The sequence below is a fragment of the Hibiscus syriacus genome, unplaced genomic scaffold (assembly GCF_006381635.1).
Source record: "Hibiscus syriacus cultivar Baekdansim isolate YM2019G1 unplaced genomic scaffold, ASM638163v2 tig00016065_pilon, whole genome shotgun sequence".
Lineage (NCBI taxonomy): Eukaryota > Viridiplantae > Streptophyta > Magnoliopsida > Malvales > Malvaceae > Hibiscus > Hibiscus syriacus.
In genome coordinates this window covers 733822-755156 of record NW_024062380.1, presented here as the reverse complement: position 1 = coordinate 755156, position 21335 = coordinate 733822, and the positions used below count along the sequence as shown (strand labels likewise).

The 21335-nt window shown below is 33.6% G+C and overlaps 1 pseudogene; it reads left to right on the top strand.

Moving 5' to 3' along the window:
* The first annotated feature begins 2309 nt into the window (after positions 1-2309).
* LOC120208208 lies at positions 2310-13347 on the top strand (annotated as a pseudogene).
* The last annotated feature ends 7988 nt before the right edge of the window (positions 13348-21335 follow it).

Here is a 21335-nt window from a genome sequence, read left to right as displayed (position 1 = left end):
TGGATGATAATGAAGCAAAGGGGCCTCATTGATTCTTTTTCAAAGATTAAAAGCTTAACTAATTTTTTAGGAAGTTTGAGAGCTTGTTTGATTTTTAAGGAAAAAATTAAAAATTAAGAACTTATTTATATTAAAAATATTAAAATATTAAAAAATATTTATATATAAAATACAAAAAATATGTTAAATTTTTTGACAATATAACAAATTATAAAATGATGCATTATAAATTATTAAGATGTGAATATTTAAAATTATTCTTTACCAAAAAAATATTAAAATTTTTGGACTATTTCATCCAAAAAAATCTTAACTATCTTTCATTCGAAAAATCTTCAACAATCTTAAACATATTTTTAGTTAAAAATAATTTTTTTATATTTTTGAATATTCCTTGTAGATAAGATTATAAGGACATAAAAAATACGAATTCATAAGCTCAAAAGTAATGTAAGTGTGCTTTATATACTAGCTTATATATGATATGTTAGGGCTTGAGAATAACCCTTCGAATCATACAAAATATGGTTAGATGTGTGTAGATTAATTCAAATGACTTATGATGTTTCCTAATCATTTTCATATGAAAAATAATTATGTTTTGACTAATCGAATAAGAATACTTTGCATAAGTGTTGATGATATGAATGTATGACAATTAAAACATGGTCAATACTCGTACATGTATTAGTTGAAAGTACATAACATGTATAGTGATGGTTGATATATATATATATAGTTGGAAAATTGTGATAAATTGGAAACCTTGAGACATATTTTGTGAGGGTAAATATTGAGAATTGAATAATGAATTTACTGATTCATATTCTACTCCATGAGATCTTTACAACGGTATCTCATATGCTCAAAATGGTTGAGTGATGAATGAGAAATTGATGTTTAAAGTAGAGTACATGTGAATTGTGTCGTGTAAAGGAAAATGAAAAAAAAACTCATATACCACATTGGTGGGTTATGAAGCTAGAGAATGATTTATGTACACAAACCCACTTGCTAATCATTGAACGATTTGGGTTTGGAATTGTGCCTCGTGCACAGGCGTAGGGGTGAAAATCAAAGCTTGTCGAAGCACTTTAGGTTTGGGGGCGCACTTGCACGATGTGGTTGTAAGCCCATAGGGGGCTTGCGGATATTTTTCCCAGTACAATTAAATATTCTCTTTAAATGTGTCATATATTTTTATTAATATTATATGAATCATGTTCACACTGGTATATGATTATTTCTGATTTTATTCGAATATAATTAAATAGTTTACATTTCTATTTTATTATTTTTTATTTTATTCCTTTATTATTAATCCATTTACATTGGAAATTAATTGATTGTTTTTGTTTTTGTTCGAATGTTAATCGATAGCTTTTATTTCCAATATTCTGTTTCCAATTCCTCCTAATTGAAACACTATAAGGACTGTGAAAAACCATAATGTTTTACAAAACTCAAACTCTTTCTCTTTCTCTTGTTTTCGGTGATATTCTCTAGCAAGTAAAAGGTTTGTGATCTCGCAAGTTGTGCTACTTTGCGTTTATCATGTTGTTATTGTATCCTGGGAGACAGACGACCAAAGTTCTTGAGCACCAAAGAACGGCTACAATTCTTTCTTAAGGAACTACGTAATTGCAACCCTCAACCTCTTCCAGATTTGATATTATGACAATATTCAAATTTTTCTTTTTAATATATATTTCCTTTTTCCAATTTCAATACAAGTTTAATTTTACTTTAATTTTATTTATTATCTTGGATTGTTATTTTGTAACAATCTTAAGACATAAAATTGTTTACCTTTCTTAAACGAATATGAGATAGATAAAAAAACTTGGGAAATTGAGGAAAAAAAATTAATTAATTTCGGTATTTATCCTATCGTTTTAACGTGTTTGCTTAGATTGACCAAATCTTGTTTAATATCAATTGTCAGTTTAGTAATTTTGATTGTTAATTTCAGTTTCGTTTCTTTTACAGAAAATGGAAACAACAGATTTCAACGGGTTACCCATCTTGGACACTAGAATGATGTTTCCAGTTCAGAACCAAATATCAATCCGAAGAAACGAATGTTGGGGCTAAAAAGTTTTTAATTGCCAAATTCTTTATGTTCACTATGATTGATTCCAAACTAGTAGTGAAACTAGTGAAGGAATTTCAACTGATTATTAATAGAATTCTTGCTGAAAACATGGTCGTCAGTGAATCATTCCAGGTGGCACTTATTATTTAAGAAGCTACCTCCCGGATAGAATGACTTCGAGAATTACCTAAAAGATAAGAGGAAGAAAATGACTATGGAACAACTTGTTGTCAGATTGTGCATAGAAGAGGATAACAGAGCTAATGCCAAAAAGCTCAACTTCAAGGAGGCTAAGGCAAACGTAGTTGAAGTCAAGGAATTCAAGAAGGGAAAACATCCCAATAATAGGTTAAAGTTGGGACCTAAAGGTGGAATTTCTAAGAGGGAGAAGTTCCAGGAAAAGTGGTATAATTGTGGTAAAATGGGGCACAAGTCTATTAATTGCATACAACCAAAGAAAGCTAAAGTTCACGAGGAAAATGTTGTAGAGGACTTGGACTTGTGTGCTGTAATCTCTGAAGTCAACATGGTTGACATTAACCCAAGAGAATGGTGGCTTGATACTGGAGCCACACGTTACATCTGTTGCAACAAGAATTCCTTTTCTGAGTTGATACCCTGCAATAATGGGGAAAAGCTCTACATGGGCAATGTTCCTACTTCAGAGATCAAGGGGAAGGGTACTGTGGTCTTGAAGATGACTTCTGGAAAAGAACTCAAGTTTTAGAATGTATTGTATGTTCATGACATACGTAAAAATAGTATATATGGGACAATCTTAAGTGTTCATGGTTTTATCACTATGTTTGAATCCCAAAAGTTGATTTTGTCAAAGGGGGAATGTTTGTGGGAAGAGGGTTTGTATCTAATGATATATGGAAACTCAATGCAATATTTATAAAATCTTAAAGTATGAATAAGAATATTCCCTCTTCTTCCATTTATATGCTTGAGTCATTTAGTTTATGGCATGATAGGCGTGGACATATTAATTATGTTACCTTTCGAAGGCTAATTAATTTGGAACACATCCCTTCGTTTCACATCAATTATAATCATAAGTGTGAAATATGTGTTGAGGCAAAATTAACAAAATAATCCTTTCAAACAGTTGAAAGAAACAATGAACCTCTTGATCTAATACATAACAATATTTGTGACTTAAAATTTGTACAAACAATAGGAGGGAATACATACTTTATAACCTTCATTGACGATATCTCAAAATACTGCTATGTCTATTTGATTAAAAGCAAATATAAAGCTATAGAGAAATTTAAACTCTATAAGAAAGACGTAAATAACCAACTTAATAAAAGGGTTAAGATGTTAAAAGGTGATCTTGGTGGGGAATATGTTGAACCATTTGGTAAATTTTGTTCACAACATGATATTATTCACGAAGTAACACCACCATATTCTCCTCAATCTAATAGAGTAGTTAAGTGGAAAAATCAAACTCTAAAAGAGAAGATGAATGCTCTTCTAGTAAGATTTGGTTTATCACAGAACATGTTGGGGGAAGCTTTCCTTTCAACTAATTACCTTTTAAATAAGGTACCACGAAAGATAGAGGACAAGACACTATATGAGTTATGGAAAGGTGATAACTATCATTTTGCTATCAAAATAATTTCGACTTCTTAATAAGTAAAAAAGTGAGAGTAGTATAGAGAAACAGGGTCAATCCACAGGGACTCTGGTGTTTCTGATTTAGTGGACTTTTTGATTTAGAATAAGATAAATTTTCAGATAAGGATAAAAAGATAAAATAATTAAATATAAATTGTTTTAAAAGGAAGATAAGGATAAAATAATAAAATAATAAATAATAATTATAAGATAATGATAAAGATAATAAGGGGGAATTGTTTAAAGAAATATAATGAGATAAAAAAATAAATAAACAAATAAACAAATAAAATAAATTGAGATAAAGAAGACTTATGGTAAGAACAGCCTCAGACTTCATCTTTGCCTCAAATTTCTTGGATCATTGAAATAGATCTTTACTTCATGATTCACGTCGGCTACTTGTCTACAACGACAATTCCATGTGACTATGCTTTGTATACCAAATATCCAATTGCACTCTTAAATTTTGGTTTGTGAGTTGATCTAAGTAACTATAATGTTGTAGATCTTAAAACGTTGAAGTTCAAAAAGTTGCCGACTCGGATTATGTTGTTTCAACAATAACTGATTCCGATCTCAGTTTCCTCTTACCAAACAATTTTGCTAAGTGTGTTCACAGGAAGTCCAATGTGCTTCAATAAGCCGATCCTCCTTCCCACGTTAACCATAACAACATCCAGACCAACACTAGCCTTTGGTTTTGAAAATCATTTCAATTTGAAAATAAGCCTAGAAAATAGAGAGAAAAATAAGAAGCGATTTAAATGCCTTACAATTCTCACGTTTGGAATTAAGCCTTCGCTTTAGACTTCGGCTTAAAAGAAAATTAGCTAAGCATGACCAAAGTCATACTTAGCATATTTGAAAACAAAACTTAAAAAAAATAAAAAAAATTGAAAACTTGAAAGGAAACAAAAGAGAGAATTTTATAAAGCTAAAGAGAAAAACAAGAGTAAATTCTCAGTTGTTGATAGATATGTTTTTAGGCTTACCTTAAGAGGGTATTTATAGCCTTAAAAATCCTAAAAACAAGCTAAAGATAATTCCTAAAATAATATCTTAAATCCTAATTAAAACACTTAAAACTATTTAAATTAAAATACCTAAAACAAAGATAAAATATAATATTTAAAATAATATCCTAAAATATGAGTTTAATTAAAATCCAAATTGCAGAAACGTGCGGCTGATCCATTCGTTCATCTAGAAGCGCTGATTGGACCTTCTAGATGGTGCTAACGTCATCGCCTCTTCAGATGTCTCATGCCCACAAATCCAACTTTGATTCCAAAAATTAAAAAATGCATAATTCTATCGTTTTAGTGCAAATCTGGCATTCTGCACAGAAAATGAGTCAAAGACAAACAAATAAGCCCCAAAAACCAATTATTACGGAGCAATTCAAAAGCAAAATAATAACTAAATAAAGCACTTATCAAAAGGTAGAAAACCTTAATACAAACACTTGAAAATGTAGGGGTGTCTTGCCACAATAATGGATTCATTACCGAAGAAAATGAAAATAGGTCATAAAAATGTGGATTGTATTTTCATTAGCTATGTAGAACATAGCAACAAAATTCAATTTCTTGTATATGAATCAAAGAATCCTGAGATTCATGAGAACAAAATAATGGAATTAAATAGTGCAACATTATTTGAAGATATATTCCCTTACAAAACTAGGGTGGTTGATTAAAGTTCTATAAAACAAACTTTAGAGTCTAACAACAAAGATAGTCCAGATGTTCAACAAGAGGTTGAAATAGAGCCAAGAAGGAGAAAATGAGCAAGAGTGGAAAGATTCTTTGGATCAAATTTCTTAACCTTTATGCTGGAGATTGAACCTTAAATATATAACAATATTATACATTCTTCGGAAGGAGCCTTATGGAAGGAAGCCATTAAAAGTGAGATTGGCTCCATTATGCAAAATTGTACATGGGAATTAGTGGATCTCCCTACAGGAATGAAATCACTAAGTTCTAAATGGATTTTCAAACAAAAAATGAAAGTAGATGGAACAATTGATAAGTATAAGGCCATATTGCTTAAAAAAGTTACCGACAAAAGGAAGGCCTTGATTATTTTGATACAAACTCTCCTATATCAAGAATAACATCTATAAGAATGATACTTGCAATTGTTGCATTACAAAATCTAGAAGTACATCAAATGGATGTTAAAATTGTTTTTCTAAATGGAGATCTTGATGAAGAAATATACATAGAACAACTTGAGCATGTAGTTTCAGGTCAAGAAAGAAAAATATATATATTGATGAAGTCTTTGTATGGACTTACAAGAACAAAACCAATGGCACGAGAAGTTCGATAATGTCATGATGACAAATGACTTCAAGATAAAAGATTGTGACAAATGTGTATATGTCAAAACCATAAACATAAGATATATGGTTCTTTATTTATATGTTAATGACATACTCATTGTTGGAAGTAAACAATGAAATAGTAAAACATACCAAAGATATATTGAATTCAAGAATTTAAATGAAATATATGGGATTTGCCGACAAAATTTTGGGCATCCAAATTAAAAATTCATTTGAAGGCTTCATACCGACTAAGTCACACTATGTGGACATTATTCTTAATAAATTTAACAAGGATGATTCTGTTATAGCCATAACTCAACTAGATTCTTGTTTACACTTGTCTAAAAATGTAGTGAAAGTGTTCACTAAGTGGAATATGCAAGGGTTATAGGTAGTCTAATGTATTTTATGAGCTGTATTATACAAGACATTACTTTTACTTGAGCTGTCTAAGTATATTTACAAGAAATCTAGGGAAAGACCACTAGAAAGCAATAACAATGATATTGAGATATCTCAAACATGTTCGAGACTATAGGTTGAATTATTCCAAAGATCCTACTGCCCTATAAGGATACTCTTATGCCAGCTGGATATCAGATATTCAAGATATTAAAGGTACAAGTGGATATGTATTCACTTTGGGATGAGGAGTCATGTCATGGAAATCCTCAAGACAAACGGTTATAACTAGATCCACAATAGAATTTGAATTTGTAGCTCTGGATAAATTTGGATAGGAAGTAGAGTGTCTTCGATATTTTCTGGAGGATATACTTGAATGGACAAAACTTGTACCCACACTATGCATATATTGTGACAACCAAGCAACAATTGCTAGAGTACAAAATTTCATGTACAATGGTAAATCGAGACATATGCATCGTCAACACAATATTGTTAGACAATTGATCTCAAATGGAGTTATCTCAATTGATTTTGTAAGATAAAAGGATAACATCGAGGATCCATTAACCAAAGGGTTAAATTGAGATCAAGTTGAGAAAACATATTAAGTAATGAAACTAAAATCCATGAAAAATAAAGGTGTTATGTGAAGGAAAACCTACCTTGTTAATAGGAGATCTCTATATCTAGGTTAAAGGGACAACCTAATTACATAAACCATGTACGATCACTGTGGGGTTTTTTAATCCCAAATTCGTTCCTACGACATAAACATTGATTAAAATTGTATAGATTAAGCAAAGCTTTTAATGACAATTGTGTGCTTCGACGAGTCAAGCAACATAAGTCACTTATGTGAGAGTGAAGTGGGGTCGCTTCAAGGAGACTATAGGGCATAGTTCTTTCAAAATCTTGCATAACCAAGAGATGTTCACATCTATATGGACATACCTATGAGAACTAATATACTTGTCAGAAAGATAGTTTTTTGAAGTATATCATTGTCTATACAAATGGAAGAATAGTTAAAGGACGTCACGTCTATCAATTAGTTAGTAAGGTAAATATACTATCACAAAGGGAGGTTCAAAGGAGGACACCTACCTATCCTATGCAACTATAGTTCCTTGGGTCTATCATCACATCGAGTCAAAATGTTTTGATAAAATCATCAATTTCATTTAGGAGGAGGATTGTAGGAAAAATTGTGATAAATGGAAAAATTTGAGACATAATTTCTAAGGGTAAAGAGATTGAGAGTAAAATAATGAATTTACTAATTCTTATTCTACTCCATGAGATCTTTACAATGGTATCTCATATGCTCAAAATGGTTGAGTGATGAACGAGAAATTAATGTTCAAAGTAGAGTACATGTGAATTGTGTTGTATAAAGGAAAATGAAAAAAAAAACCCATATCCCACATTAGTGGGATAATAAGCTAGGGAATGGTTTATATACACAATCCCACTTGCTAACCCTTGAATTACTTGGGTTGGAATTGTGCCTCACGCACAGACCTAGAGGAGTGTAAATTGAAGCTCTCTCGGACCCTTTGAGGTTGAGGCCTCACCCACACGACATGGGCGACATGAATGTATGAACCTATCAGATCCATTAGGGGGCCTACAAATATTTTGCCCACTACGAATTAAATATTTTCTTTAAATTTGTCATATCTTTTTATTAATATGGTATGATTCATGTTCACATTGGTATATGATTATTTCCAATTTTATTCGGATTTTATTAATTAGTTCACATTGCTATTTGATTATTTTTTTGATTTTATCAGGATATTATTAATTAGTTTACATTGGAAATTAATTGATTATTTTCGTTTTTTGGGATGATAGTCATTAACTTTTATTTCCAATACTTTGTTTCAAATTTTCCTCCTAATTGAAACACTATAGATACCATGCAAAACTATATGGTTTTACACGACTCAAACTCTCTTATTCTTTTGTTTTCGGTGATATTCTCTAGCAAGTCAAAGGTTCGTGATCTCACAAGTTGTGCTACATTACGCTGATCAAATTCTTGTTGTATCTTGGGAGATAGACGACCAAAGGATCTCAAGTACCAAAAAGTGGTAGAAATTTTGTCTTAAGGAAAGTACGTAATTGCAGGTCTCAACCACTTCCAGATTCGATATTATGCCAATATTCGGATTTTTCATTTTAATCTATATTTATTTTTTCTGATTTCAGTACAATTTAATTCTAGTTTAATTTTATTTATTTTCTCGATTTTTATTTTGTAACACAAGCAAAAGCACACGCATGCGCGCACATACACTCACACGCACGCACGCACACGCATACGCATACACATACACACACGCACTCTCACTCTCACCCGCACACGCACACGCAAACACATTAAATTTTAGTTTTTTATATATTAACTTTGGTTTTTGAGAAATTATATATTATTTTGATAAATTATTTTATCTCATGGATTTTATATATTATTTGACAAAGTTTTGAAGTTTTTTTATAAAAAATTATTTTTCAAGTAAATAAAAAATTAATGAATTGTATATTGTATTTTTAAGTACAAAATACTTATTGTTACATTAAACAATTAAAACTAATTATAAATGAAATATAAAATCAAATTCAATTATGTTCAATTTGATTCGATTAATCAACTTTTTTTTATAGAAGCTGGTTATCAAATGACCTCTATTGAAAGTGTCTCTCTTTAGCTGAAACACTTGTCGCTTCAGGGCACATAATTCACCAACATCAAAACGTATGCATCACAAGTAAATCGCAGTCATCCTAGAAAGAAACTATAGTCACTATGGCATTAGAGAAAAGTACCATGAAGACAATGGCCCCTCATTAAATGTTCATAATTAAAGTACCGAAAAACAATTATATTCACAATGAAATAATAGTATACCCATATTACACCTGGTGAAATTACACTCTTTTACCAAAACGAAGAAATATACCATGGGTTTAACTATAACCAAAAAAGGAAAAAAGTTAATCTAATCAATCATGCCTATTCAACAATTCTCTTCATAAAAAAGGTTAAGTCGTTTCGTCAAAAAATATTATTCCTTTTCATAAAAAAAATTAAGTCTTTTCATGTTAACCCTTTCATTTTAACCTTGCATTCCACTTCCTCTTCCAGATAAAGGTTAAATTATGACACATTTTCCACACAACTTTGAATTCTTTGAATTCATTTTCTTTCAAGTAATTTTTTTTTTATTTTGAAATCTCTTCCAAATTCATTTTCCGACAATAGATGAAGACAAATATTATGTTCGATTGTTCACTACAGTTATGCTTATTGTTGTGAACGTTTGTTGTTGTATCATTGGACACTGGCTTCCAACGTTACACAAAACATCGACGATACGAAAAATCTAATTTAAGGAAACTGTTTGTATAAGCCTTAGCAAAACTCTTCTTTTTATTCAATTCTATTTGATTACAGGTACTATTCCAATTGTACCTTTTAATCTTAGGACGAATTCCTCTTTGTTGTAAGTTTAATCTAAACTCAAATAGATTACCGTGGTAATATATTTAGGTTAATTTATACTTTTATTTCGTATGATATTTATTTATTTCAATTCTGATTATGATTACATAAAAATGTCTGATACTTCATCCAATTCACAATCTATTGCGATTGTCGCTACATAGACTTAGGCTGTGAGCCAAACATTACCTATGATCATGAGTCATAATGACGAAACTACGGAATTCAATGGAGATGAATTCAAAACGTGGCAATAGAAAATGTTATTCTATTTAACGACATTGGATATGGCCAAACTTTTTAAGGATGGTCCTCCTACTATTAGATAGGGTGAGGTGGATACTGTTATCGCCTTCAACATTTCCGAAGCAAGGAAACCCTCTGATTTCCTATATCATAACTACATCTTGAACAATTTATCTGATGCACTTTATGAAGTGTAAGATATAAAGAAACTGATTAAGGAATTATGGGAATCATTGGACCATAAATACAAAACTAAATATGCTGGTGCTAAAAAATTCCTAGTTGCCAAGTTCTTAAGCTTTGTAATGGTTGATTCTAAAACTATTTTGAATCAGGTGCAAGAATTTCAACTGGTCATTCATGTTATTCTTGTATAAGGGATGATTATAAGTGAATCCTTTCATGTGTTAACCATTATTGAAAAGCTTCCCCTTACATAGAATGTCTTCAAAAACTATCTGAAGCATAAAATAAATGAAATGACAGTGGAAGATCTTATTATGAGACTTTGGATTGAAGAAGACAATCGATGTACGGTTAAAATGCTAAAAAAAACAGTCAATCATAACATTGCCAAGGCAAAAAAGATGGAAGTTAAAAAGGACTTCAAGAAAAGAAAAGAAAAGAAAAATCTCAGATTGAGTCTAAATTAGGACCGAAATGCGGTGTTTTGAAATTGCAAAAATTCCAAGAGAAATGCTTTAATTGTAATATGGTGGAACACATGTCATCCAAATGTAGAATTTACTCATATATTTATAAATAAAAATAATCCATGGGCATTGACTCCCTGAGCAAAGCATAGCTTTGTTCCTACTAAAAAGTAAAATATCTCTAATTTATGCCCTCTATCTATATATATATGCTCTTAGAAAATGAAGAGAGAATTAGACACATTATGGACAAAACTCTACACGTTTGAGACGTCTTTTTTATTTAACCACTGATATCTAATCTATTAATCGATTATTTTAAATCATATTTTATATAGAGATCCATTATGGGGTAACTCTTCCAACCCATTTTGTTGTATTCGCAAATGTCAGGATTTGAACTCCTAACCTTGCTTAAGAGATTTAATATCTCATCCTAGTAAACTAACTGGTCATTGGTAATTTGAGACATCTTTTACTTAAGCTACCAAGTTTAAGTATGAAAACCCAACAACTCAAGACAAAGATTCGTTTGATTTTCTTTTGAGATTAAGTATGCTTAATTATTTTCCCAATTGAATTTTTCATTTTCAGTATATTATTTTTATAAATGGAAAGTAAAGGATGAGAAAAATAGAAAGATGGAATGGTTTGAAACCTAAGTGGATCTGGAAAGGCAAGTAATTATTCCAGAGCTAGACCAAAACATGGAGTAACCAAACAAATTCATTGAAGATTATGTCCACAACCTGAGCATGACTACCATCGACAAGTCCCAGCTTCTCTAAGACCTTCACCTGCTAAACCTAAGGACTTCATAGTTCAAGTCAGTTGGTATTTTCAGGATCCATCACTCCCTTGGTGATGGAACTTCTCTATTGTCTCTTTTACTCCCTTATACTCGCCAAACGAACGATTCCAAGGCACTGCCCACCATCCCAATCAGGAAGAAGCAAGCCAAGAAGAATTACCGTAGAGGATTCTTGAGATCTGTATTAAGGTTTTGGTTCTTTTTACAAGTGTTTTGGACATTATACTTGATGTTATCATGCTTGTGAATATGGAATTGTTCTTGAGGGATACTTCGAATACTCTCAAGGGTCTGCTCGGATGTGAGTCTACCTCACGACGCATTGTTTATAGGACGGTTGACTTGGATGACCTCAAGTTTCTAAAGAATGGTATGAACAATGTCAGACATGCTGTCGTCTTAATTGATTATCAATCTCGAGTTATTTTAGAACAATTTTGATTAAAATTGTTTGATCTTAATTGTTGACCATTAACGATGTTGTTTTCTGGATGACACAGGCTGGTTTGTCTCGCTATATCAACATAATATCTAGTGGAATTTCTTTTTCTTTTATACTCTTGGGTAAACTACATGTTTAGTATCCCAACAATCAATTTTTAACTCAACTATTTTTTTTTCAAAACTACCTAATGTTACGTTTTTCGATTTTATTTTGGTCACTCATTGTAAAAAAAATTAACAGTGACACTGACGTGTCACCATAAGATAATTCCACGTCATCATTCAAAAAAACTAAAAAAGATCACATCAATGGTTCTATTAATCTTTTAACAATGGGTGATCAAAATGAAATCAACATTAGGTACAATTTTAAAAATAATAGTTTGTGACCAAAATGAAACAAAAGTAATAATATGTGTACTAAATATGTAACTTATTCTATACTCTTTACCCTTGTAGTTTTTTTATAGTCTAATGTGATTAGAAGGTAGTATTTGATTATAATTTTTCTTAGTCATTGACAATGCACACCCCCAGTGACGAATCCACCCTTAGTCTAGGATGGACACGTGCCCACCCTGAAATCCAATTTTTGTTTAGTTAGTTATCAATTTTATTGATTATGTCAATCCTAAAATTTTATTTGTGCCTACCTTATATGAAAATTTTATGTTATTAATGTATGTGTTCCCACTTTGAAAAAAAATTGGATTCGTCACTGCACACATCTATAGATGCAATTGACTAAATCTAGGACCTCTAAGGGGAACAACATTCTTTTTAACTGCATAAACTAGTAGACAAATTCTTTACCAACATGTTGCTAATATAAGGGTAAAAGTGAAACAAGTAATTAAGATTGTATGATTCACTTTTGAATCACTTGCTAGGCGAAAACAACAAAGATACAACACCATCAGAAATAAATAATCTTTCAAAGAGCATTCTCCTCCGATCAACTCTTCTAGTCAACATAAGGCCTGCTCCAGGCATACATGCTTTAGGTGATATGATGGAGGAGGATATGAAGTAAAGTGGGGCAATTTGATTTGTTATGTTATCATTCCTTTTCCCATTGCCTTAAGGAATAATCCATTATATTAGGTACGAAATGAAAAGACAATAATAGACAGAAAGAAACGCTCCCTTAAATCTATAGCCACTCTCTGCATTGTCAACATAGAACTCAAGCTTTTTGGCATAAACGTTTGATATGAATACATTCTTGTATAAATAGTCTCCGACTATAAGACATTGCTTTATTTATTCCATTGAAAATTAAAAGTAACAAAATGTTCCTCCAATTACAGGGTGTTTCTTTATTGAGTTCTCGACTACTAAAAGTTACAAAATGATCGCTCAACAATTAATATGTTTCAAACTCGTCATTTTTTCAAACTCATCATTTTTCGTTAAAAATGACAGTCATTTGAGTTGGACATTAACCTTAGGGATGGATTAAGGGGGTTGGGTGGGGACATTCGCCCCTAGAAAATTTATATTTAAATTTTTTATATTTATTTTCTATTGAAATGTTGTTTTATCATCCCTAGAATTTTATAAGTTAAAGTTCAACCATGATATAAAATCATAGGTCCATCTCTGGTTAGCCTGCTGACTATGATATGATTAAATATGATATTAGAATCTCAAGGTACTATATAATTTAAATAGTTCTAGAATAAGATTTTATCATATCTTAGTTAGCAAGTTAACGTCCAACTTAGAATAACATGAATTTTTAACAGAAAAGAACGAATTTGTAACATATAAATAGTCGAATGACCACTTGTAACTTTTAATAGTCAACGAACTCAACAAAGCAACATCCTATAGCTAAGAAAGTATTTTACAACTTTTAATAGTCAAAGACTCAACAAAGTAGCACCCCATATTTCAAACCATTTTTGTTCTTTACCCTACATTTTATTTGGATTTTTTCTTCAAAAATCAAAGCCTAACTAGTGCATGTTTTTAACCTTGTAAAACACATGTGGCAGGTTGGAACATGAAGGAGACAAACCAACAATAAGGGATGAACACTTTATTTTACTTATGCATGAATTTGCATGAGAAATTAAAGTTTGCATAAATATTCATAGCATTCAATAAGCATGTTGTTAATTAAATCATGAATTGCGTTTAAGCTTATAATTCATTTAGGGAAGTAGTTCATTCATGCATTTAGTTCATTTAATAATCTACTTTATTTAAGTCAGCAAGTTCATTGCATAAAGTTAGGTCATTGATTAAACTAGTTTATTAATAAAACTAGTTCGTTCATTAAACTAATCAAACTAGCTCTTAATTGTTTCATGCATGTTTTTATTTAAAGTTTGAATAAAACCTACCTTTGTGTCTAGCTGCATGGACGTAAGGATGGAGCTTGAAGTAAGGAGGAGTCTTTTCAACTCCATCTAAGAGACAAGCCATTGAATACCTTTTGTATTCATCAATTCAAGGCATTTGTCTTCAAATTGTCTAGATTCATCCCCAAATAATCTAGAATATTTGGCCAGCCTTGAAGATGAGGAAAAACAAAGCATTCATGTGCATTTTAATTCTTATTTGATGATAATGCTTAATATTTTTGTGCCCTTTCATATGAGCCTAGAAACACTATAAATAAGAACCTTAGGATCATTTGTAATCACACTTTTGATTTATAAAATACTTCTTGAAAGATTGATTTCATTCTAGTTCCTTTTAAGAACTCTATCGACTTTAAGTTTGTCTTGTGGTCTTCATCCATTCATTTGTTTATAACTGATAACTCCGTAAAAAGGACATATTTAGGACCTTTTTACTTAAGTTATTGATTGTCTAAGAGCCCATTTAGGACCATATAGATGCATTTAGGAGTATATTGTTGCATGTTGTGGAATTCTGTTTGCCACGATATTTTATTTTGTAATATGTACTGCTTTATGGGGAAGGTGTTTGTTTGGTGATGTGCAGGATTTGAGAGCAAGGAAACACAAAAGGGAAATGACGTGACATAAGGAGACTACTGAGCAGAATGAAAATGCCGACTTGGTTGGCATTTCAAGAGTGAACAAAATGAAAGAATATATTTTTGGAGCTAGTTGTCCCTATTTTTACGTGATCTCTGACCACGAGCGAGAAATCCGCCTGGAGGGATCAGCGCTGCTACAGCCTATCTTGCAGCACCATGCTACTGATCCTGTCTATCCTTTACCTTCTACAACGAGATCATGTCGAGTACTCAACTAGCCACCCAGGCTGGATCAATGATAGCTACCCAGGGGGACCACTGCCAGCTCTGCCCGATCCTCACGTGAATTAAGCATGGTTTGGGGTATCCTAGGAATTTCAACACAAAGTCCTAGGTTTAATCTTCCCCTATAAATATAGGATGAAGCCACAATGGTAGAGACTTTTGGATCCACATCATTTTGAGCTTTAATTCAGAGAGAAAAAGGTCTCTCATTTTCTGTCAGTCCTATTTGCCGTGGAATTTCTCCATTGACAAGCTTGAGGGAGTGGTGTTCTAGTCGTACCAGAGGAGCTAGTTTGTTGGGATAGTTCGTGGTGGCCGAGGGAAGCTTCGACAGTGGATGTCAAATGCTTTTCCTCCTTCCCTTTGCTCTTTGTTTTCATATTTTATCATTTAGGTTGTAAGAAACGGATTAACTTACTTTGTGCTTGCTTATTGCGAACCCCACCATGAACTAATCCTATTTCGTGGGAGTTCATTTTGGATATTTAAGTTTCTCTTCAATGAATGGTTGTTTTTTATGTTATAATTTGTTTTGTTTATGAAGTGTAGTGCCTTAAGGTTGTAGGAGCTATGAAAGTAGCTATTACTTAGGAGATTACTCAGTGTTCGAGAGAATGTCTAGGTAGCACATCCTTACTGTTCGAGAGAAAATAGGGAGGAACCATATAAGCAAGGGGTTCTAGATAGTAACTAGGCCTAATCCACCTTGGAGATAAGGTTACGATTTCATTTGACTAAAATAAGTTGTGCATGAATGATAGGTTAGATGTTAATGCTGCTGCAAAAAGGTATTTCTGAGACATATCCTGTTATCTGGACCAATAGGATCACTGCAGGTGCTTACGCCAACCAATTTTGCCAAGAATTCTTCAATCTGTCGAGTCCCTTACTAGAGATAGCATAGGGCACTACAGTAGACTCTGTCGGGCAGATAAGGCATAGAAGTAAGACCATTTGAGAAGTAGACTTAGACGTTCCTAAGTGTCTCCTATCACTCATTCCCATAGTAGCTTGTCATGTGAGTAAGATAAAGTCCTAGAAATTAAATTCAACCTTTACATTTAATTTTGCCGTGACATTTCCATTTGTTTTCACTCAACACAATTTAATTTTCGAAGACATTTCCATCCACTTTGCCACGACATATTCATTTGCTACCATATTACCATCATTCCATTTCCACCCCATCCATCTCAATTTGCCACAACATTATCATTTGTATATACCATCACTAACTTTACTTAGGTGACAAAGTAAAGTGCTTTGATAGAACTTATCAGTTTCCTCCAATCCCTGTAGAAACGATACTCACTCATCACTGTATTACTTGTTTGATTGTGTATATTTGTACATATATCTGCACCCATATTTAGTACTCACGAAAAGCAGACAAGTTTTTGGTGCTGTTGCCGGGGATTGGCAATTAGAAGTTAATTTGTTTTGTCGTACATTTGTATTTTACTTGTTTATAATTTTTTAGATAGTTTTACTTTTTATTTTTATCTTTTTCAGGTTTTTCTTGGTGTATGACCAGAGGACACTCTGACAAGCCATTAGAACCAGTTAAACCTGAGATCGAGAGGCTCTTTAGGAGAAGAAGATGTGCTCAACGTACAAATATGTATCAAATCAGAAATCAAGGCATTGGTCATGAGGTAGATCATAATGTCGAGGCAATCCCAAATACTGGAGATGTAGCCAGACTTCATGCCATTCGTGATCACTTAAACCCAATATTAGATGATTTAAATACTGGAATAGTGGCACCAGAGATTTAGGCAACCTACTTCGAGCTCAAGCCTGTCATGTTCACTATGCTGAATTCCATAGGGCAATTTGGGGTATGCCAAATGAAAATGTAGACAACATATTCGTAACTTCTTGGAGGTCTGCTATTATTTTCGTCAACAAGGAGTGCACGAAGATGTCTTGAAGTTAAAGCTATTTCCATATTCTCTGCATGACTGAGCAAGGGCTTGGTTGAGTGGCGTTCCAGCGGGTTCAATGTAGTATTGGGCTGATCTGTGCAAAAAAAAATTCTACGGTATAATCCTCCGAACATGAACACCCAACTGAGAAATGACATCGATTTTTTTTGTCAAGCTAATGACGATTCAATGTATGAATGCTCAGATCAATACAAAGGATTGCTTCACAATTGTTTGAATCATGGTTTTCAAGATTAGACGCAAGTGGTGATGTTCTATAATGGAGTAAATGCACTCACGAGCATGATGCTAGATCCCTCGGCAAATGGGACTTTACTTGACAAATCACCAGCAAAGGCATTTCACATTCTGGATAGGATTGTCAACAATGATTATCAATTTCCATCTACAAGGCTTTGACTTGGGCAAAAATCACATAGAGCTTTCGAGCTAGACTCTAAGGATACGGTGTTCGCCCAACTTGCTGTTATCACCAATATGTTGAAGAATTTGCAAAGGCCAAGTGAGGTGAGAAAAGTGAAGGCAACCAATTCAGCATGTTTATTATGCCACGACAATCCCAATGAGAGTGAATGCCTGACCAATCAAGAATTCATCAATTATATGGACAACTACAATTGAGGCAACAACAACCCCTATTCTAACACATATAATCCTGGATGGCGTCAACATCCTAACTTTTTGTGGGGAAATCAAGGAACCAACAATGCTCATCAACCGTTTGGCAACAAAATTTTAATGACTCCCAAGGTTTTCAACTGAATATGCCATAGCATAATTCTCACAAGGGAGGGTCATCTTCATCTAATACCAGTTCTTTGGAAGCTACAATGCAAGAGTTCATAGAAACAACGAAGACAATATTGCAAGACCATTAGACCTCAATAAAAAACCAAGGGGCCCTGCTTCAGAGCCACAGTTCATTGCTGAGGGCATTAGAGGGTCAGGTTGGTCAAATTGCCGTGACATTACAAGAACAAACACCAGGACATCTGCCGAGGGACACTGAAGTCCCAAAACCTCATGGAAAAGCATAATGCAGTGTGCTAACTCTATGGAGTGGTACACAGATCAATATTGAAGACAAGTTTCAGGGAAGACCAAAGGATGATTTACCCCTGAGACAGTGCAAGTTGAGCACAAATTTTCGGAAGAAGAACCAATGGAAGAGGATAAGGATGAGGGTTTATTGAGTAAAGAAACTGAGAGGGAAAACAAAAATGCCAAGGTAACTTCTGTTCACACCCCGTTAGTACAAGAAGTCAGACCCCCGCCTTCTTTTCCGCAGAGACTAAAGAAGTATAACGAAGACATTCAATTCAAGAAGTTTGTTGACATTCTGAGTCAACTTCAAATCAATGTTCCTTTTATTGAGGCTATGGAACAAATGTCGACATATGTTAAATTCCACAAGGAGATTGCTACCAAGAAAAGAAAGGCTGAGCAGTACGAGACAATTGCCACGGTAAAAAAATTTTGCTCTTCTTTAAGCAAGCTGCCACCAAAGAGACATGATCCGGGTAGTTTCATCATTCCATGTTCGATAGGAGACAAATTTGTTGGGAAGGCACTATGTGACCTTGGCTCAAGTGTGAACTTGATGCCTAAGTCAATTTTTTTGAAGCTTGGTATAGGAAATGCGAGACTCACCTCTGTCATCTTGCAATTAGTCGATCGTTCGCATGTTCGTCCTGAAGGGTGAATCGAAGATGCCATTGTACGAGCTGACAAATTCTTATTTCCAGTCGACTTTTTGATTCTGGATTGTGAGGTCGATGCCACAACACCCATAATCTTGGCGAGACCCTTCCTAGCTATCGGTCGTATTCTTATCGATTGCGAGAGGGGTGAGCTGATAATGAGAGTTGCCGACCAATGTGTCACTGTGAATGTCTTCCGATCTCTCAAATACATGGATGATTTTCAAGAATGCTAGAGCATTTTAGAAGTGGATATAGTAATCGCAAGAGAAACAAATCAATTTTACCATGACAATTTCATTAAGCTGGAAAGTGATGAGAGGCTACTTGAAGACTTAAAGGCCGAAGAGTCTAAGGATTTCTCTTTGGAGGAGTAGCCCAAGTATGTACTTTGAACCCCTTAATTTCGAAGAGTTTGTTCATCCTAAGCCCTCATTACAACATGTACCTACTCTAGAGCTAAAGAATTTGCCACAATATCTTAAATATGCTTATCTGGGTAGTAATGAAACTTTACCTGTGATTATTTCCTCTGCCCTTACTCCTAACCAATAATGTAGTTTCCTAAGTGTTTTGTCACAACATAAGAGAGCGTTAGAATGGACGATTGTAGATCCGAAGGGAATAAGTCCAATAATTTGCATGCAAAAAATCCTGCTGGAAGAATGCCATAGAAAATTAATAGAACTACAGAGAAAATTAAACCCAATCATGAAGCAAGTTGTGATGAAAGAAATTTTTAAGTGGCTTGACACTGGAGTAATTTACCCTAATTTTTATAGCTCTTGGGTGAGTCCCGTCCAATGTATGCCAAATAAGGGAGGCATGACCGTGGTGACAAGTGAAGACAATGAGTTGCTACCAACATGCACTGTCACCAGGTGGTGAATCTGCATGGACTACCGCAACCTCAACAAGGCCACCAAGAAGGATCACTTCCCTTTGCCATTCATCGATCAAATGTTGGATCGACTAGCTGGCAAGGCATTTTATTGTTTCTTGGATGGATACTCGGGGTATAATCAAATTGCCATTGAACCAGAGGACCAAGAGAAGATAACGTTCACGTGTCCCTATGGTACTTATGATTTTTGAAGATTGCCTTTTGGACTCTGTAATGCCCCGACAACTTTTCAGCGCTACATGCAAGCCATAGTTTCTGACATGGTTGAGGATTTTATAGAAATTTTTATGGATGATTTATCTGTTTCTGGAGATGACTTTAAAAAATGCCTCGACAATCTGGAAAAGGTACTCAAGAGATGTGAAGAGGCTGATCTCATGCTGAACTGGGAAAACTGTCACTTCATGGTGACCAAAGGCATTGTTCTAGGTCATAAAATTTCTACAAAGGGCATTGAAGTGGACAGAGCCAAGAACGAGGTGATTGAGAAGCTGCCCCCACCAACTTATGTCAAGGGTATTTGGAGTTTCCTTGGACATGCTGGGTTTTATAGACGATTCATCAAGGACTTCTCCACTATATCCAAGCCCTTATGCACCCTGCTTCAACAAAACCAGTAGTTCGTGTTCAATCAGAATTGCCATGGCGCATTCAATGAGCTAAAACGAAGACTTATCTCTGCACCGATCGTGGTTCCCCCAGATTGGACGTCACCATTCGAGTTAATATGTAATGCAAGTGATTTTCCGTGGGAGTTGTGCTTGGGCAACGTAGTGTTAAAATTTCCCATGTTATATATTATTCTAGTTGTACCTTGAACGAGGCACAATTGAACTACACTACCACTGAGAAATAATTACTTTCCATGGTATTTACATTTGACAAGTTTAGGCCATACTTAATAGGCACCAAAGTCATTGTTCACACTGATCACTCATCTATATAATACTTAGTGAACAAGAAAGATGCCAAGCCTAGACTTATTAGGTGAATATTACTACTGCAGGAGTTTGACTTAGAGGTAATTGATAGGAAAGGTTCTGAGAACTAGGTTGCAGATCATTTATCTAGGCTAGAAAACATTTCAAAATGTAATGACATTTTTTATATTAAAGAAAAATTCCTTGATGAGAAAATTTTATATGGTACGACAATCCTGTGGCACGCTGACCTTGTTAACTTTCTTGTTAGTGGTATTTTTCCTTATTAATTGAACAGCCAGGGTAAGAAGAAGTTTCTGTATAATGCCAAGTTCTATTTTTGGGATGAGCCGTATTTTTTTAAACAATGCACCGATCAAGATGTGTCCTCAAAGAGGAGTAACGATATATTCTACACCATTTCCACACAGCACCCTGTGGAGGGCATTTTAAAGGTGCGAGGACTGCTGCAAAGGTCCTCCAATC